The sequence below is a fragment of the Haliotis cracherodii genome, unplaced genomic scaffold (genome assembly GCF_022045235.1).
Source record: "Haliotis cracherodii isolate W230 unplaced genomic scaffold, xgHalCrac1.p SCAF_8, whole genome shotgun sequence".
NCBI classification, from domain to species: domain Eukaryota; kingdom Metazoa; phylum Mollusca; class Gastropoda; order Lepetellida; family Haliotidae; genus Haliotis; species Haliotis cracherodii.
In genome coordinates this window covers 24464924-24469518 of record NW_027266341.1, presented here as the reverse complement: position 1 = coordinate 24469518, position 4595 = coordinate 24464924, and positions in this window count along the sequence as shown.

Sequence of the window (4595 nt, the reverse complement as noted above, 5' to 3'; positions counted from 1 at the left end):
ATCAGCTATATTGTCTTTACAGCATATATAATACTCAAAAGAAGTAAAGGAACACCCGATACCTTCCCATCATAGTGATATGAAAGAAGCAGGTGTTCTTCAACTTCTTTTTAGGAGTATATTATGGTGGAGGCCAGGGATTTGTCTTTTCAAAATAATCTGTTCTTAAAAATGCATTAAAAACATTAACCTGATGTTTTACCAAACTAATAACTATATTTCTCCTACAGTAGTGTTATCATGTCCTGTATTTATTTTCCATGAGTATATCACAAGCAGACAGTCTATGTTTATATGTTATGTACTGAAGATTGCAAAGTGTACAGTATTGTCTCGTGTACACTTACCTTACTGACAATGTAACAAAGTCGTTAAATAAAGCAAACCTACATCACCACACAACATTCTGATATATTGCTGTATATATGTACTGGGATTATTAGGAATAATTAATAAAAACTTATTCTGATTGTACTTTGAAAATCATCAAAAGGGTTATGTTGTCAATTATCATTGAGTGAGTTGGGTTCGAATAGTATTTCAGTGAGATTACAGTGGGTCAGCTTTGTATGGGCCCAGTCATGAAACTAGCACAATTTTACAATTTGGGTGAAACAACACATAAATTTCTGAGAGACCAAGGGTCATAATCAGGGCAAATCAGGGATCCTAGTATGGCAAAGGGAGGCAACTCTGCACAGTTTATTGATGTGCCACAGGTCACTGGGCTTCCTCATAACTGACTTCACATGATCATTATCCAATCAAACATTGATACCATACAGAGACAATATATACAAACAGACCCATTAATATACAAAAAGTGCAGTTTCACTTACAGTTTCCCATTAATCAGTAGTAGCTGGATATACGTATCCCAAGCAATAGCCATTGCCCACACAATAATCTGAACTGTTTTACACATGCAGGTAGATAGACTACTGTAGGTTATATCCCACACAAAAAACATCAAACATAGGGAGGAGTTTTCTCTTAAACAATCAGAAACTAAATAAATTTGTATAGCATGTTATATACATCTTGTATATCATGACAAGACTGTATATGATATCTTGTGGTATATAATAAAAGACTGGGCTGAAAGTATATGTTGGATTACAATTGTTACACAGTTATAATTAATCACAGCCAAAAGCTAATACTTCTTCACTAGGAATGAACCCTCAAGGCATGGAGCTCTGGCAAACCCATGCACAAACCCAGAAGGTTAGCGACGAACTCAACACACAAAGATCTCAACTCCATGTTTCTGTCATGCACTAACAAAGGGAAAGGTTTGGCTTAGGATTATAACATACACTTGCGTATTGTCAAAACTAGAAGCCACAACTAAGTGATATTATACACTCCCTTCATGACGTTTTCCTAACCACTAGCAGTTAGTAGATTTCCTCTCCAACAGCCCTTCACAAACAACATGAACTTTTACACTCTTTTTGTTTGTTTGTTTGTTTGTTTGATTAATGTGACTTATTCATTCCAAACCTCAACTGTAAAGTTCAGACAACCCTCCAATACTGAAAGACATTTATGCTTATGATATGAACACAAACTTGATAACTGTAATCAATGGTAATATTGAAGGTTAAACTAGGTATTAAAAATCACGTACACAAAAAACACAAATCTATCTTATTCTTACGTCAAGTATGTTGTTTTTTCTAATAAGACCTAAAAGTTGTGCGGAAAATCATGTAATTACAAAAACATTTCACAATTAACAAATTAGTCATACTGGTAATTAAAAACTTTAAAGAAGATTTAGATTACAAATTCAAACATCTGTACTCAAAGAGGTGTTTTTAGAATACAAGGCATTCATTTTTACACTACATGGTTAATGAATAAACTAACCAACATTTTCACCAAAATGGATCAAAATTAAAAGTCTCAAATAATATATGTTCTTCAGAAATGAAAACTTCAAAATAGTGGAAGGGAGGTAACTCTTGAACATGTCATCAAATATGCAGGTGTTTCACCAAACAGACAATACTTTCAAAAAACATGTTTTAAAAATAGTATATTACCATTGACAACCAACCATATTGTTTGGGAAGTAAATAGTGTGAATAAGTGCAAGAAATAAGGTCCAATTATGTAGTATTTAGCCTAACATGTAACGATCCCAAAGATAACTTGACCGAGACTTCAGTCCAGCAGTAAATTATCACCCTATACTAATTGCAACAGCACCAAACGGACAAACATACATTGATGATATCACAAATATCAAAAGCTTTGCGAAATGGTGATCAAGATCCAACAAAACAGAGAAGAGTCTGAAACTCAGACACATATAATATCATGTACATAAACCTTACATCATATACACACGATGTTCAAATCAAATTTTTCAAGCATCACATTTACTAGAAGCATAAGTACTGATGTACAACAATCACAGTGTCATAGATACTGACAAGCATAATGACAGGATATAAATATATGATAATGACATTTCAACACGTCAACAAATATTGTGTTGTCAAGGCAACAAAAAAAACGACTTTACAGAAGACACGAATGAGTAACAAGGCAAATAATTCTGTCTTTAACAGTGATAAAAATCTCATTATACCATATATGCAAATCAAAAAACTGGAATGGCACAACATTGATTTGTTTCAAAAAGGCGACATGTAAGACAAGAAGCCTGATAAATGAAGCTCAAATCCCTATCTCTGGGTTTTGTCACTATACCATCAGGGCTGTAGTGGAAGGTCATGATATGATACATATCTCGATACGCTGATCACGATATGATACATATCATGATACACTGGTCTCAATTCGATTTCCGTCTCCATACACTGTCCACAATGCTCAAGAATAACAACACAACAACCATGAACTGAAATACTCAGATGAGTGGAAAGTCGTGACCGACTGGGTCTTTCATGTTAAGTTCCATCACTATTGTATACAATTCCCCATACTATCAGTCAGACTACCTGACTGGCAACCTTGCCAAGTTACTAGACCAGACAAAATGTTGCCAGTCCAGAATTTTTTAGACTTACGAACAAAGGTAACAAAAGGGTAAACATAAGAATTGTATGAGGACAGAAACTTGATATCAACATACGCAGAAGTGACAGAATAACGTGTTTAATGCTACTAATGTGTTAAATTACCTCTTACATTGAATTCAAACTAGAATGCTAATGTTATTTAGGGAATACAATAATAGCCAAACCATTGGGCATGCAACTTTTCAAAACTGACCGTCTGCCAGCAAAATAGATGGTCTTGGACTGTCGGGCAGATAGGTATCTGAAACACTGCCATCAGACGCCAAAAGGATCCCAGACAGCATCGTTTCGGGCTCGAATTATCCCAATTTATATGGGGTTGAAGACAGTTACAAATATGTATATTGTATTGTACACAGGTCCGTACATAACTCATAACGTATTGAATGCCACATATCATGGTTCATTGGAGATCCGTGCATCATTTCAACCTTGTTATTTTACCAATATCACTTAAATACAGCACAACAAACATTACCGTATTTGCCATAATAAGAACCCAGGACGCTTATAAAATTGACAAATGGTAACCCTTCTAAATACCACACTGATGAAACTAAATGTTTTTGAATATAGTTACCATGCAATTTACACATACCCTTTTGCGCTGCCGTTTTTTAAAATTGTGTAAAAATATTTGCTTATAAAGATTACTTACAGATTGGTCTAGAAGTTGATCTGAGGGCCACTCATTGGAACAGGATGCTTAATACGGCGAAAACAGTACATGTTTTCAGATTTGTAGGTGGTTTTGAATATTAAATGCATGGGAATTTTCTTAGGATCTGATTTTATAGACATTGTGCAATCCTAAAGTTATCACTTATTTTCAAACCCTCACATTTGAGACAGACATGACATCACCAAGGAATGCTATGATGTCATTATAAAATGGATGAACAGTGATCAAACATGATTAATATATAATTAATACGGCATCCATTTCACCAAGCAGTGGGCTTAGAAAATAGAAAGAAAGTTATTTATCAAGGAAAGTATTCATATGCAGTGAATAATCAAAAGGCTTCTGGGATCAATCCATTTAGCAATGATTCACAACCAATCAGACACAGTCCAATTCATTTTACAATGTCGCAGGTGATGAAGCTTTCATTAACCATGTGACATGCTTCATCATGGTTGATATCACATGTGTATATCACATGCACAAAATACTTCAACCCAAGATCTATTGGAAAAATGAATCCCTTAATCATGCTACCAACAAAATAAAAAACATTAAAAGGTGTATTTTTAAGTTGGTTTATGAGACCTAACAAAAAAAAAATGAAATGAGGAAAAAACACATAAGACTTTATCACTGCTGTTCGTAAGAAATGGTTAAAAAAATCTTTATTCTAACAAAAAATGTTGTCTCTCAGTATCCTGCTATGTCAAGACTTGTTTGGTTTTCATTCAGTAGCATATTTTTAAAATGTGACCACCTACATTGAAGTTTAAGACAAAAAATGTTCTAAACCAACAAATAAAAAATGAAAGGCCTTATAAATGTAAATCATCAATAACTTTACCACAGTA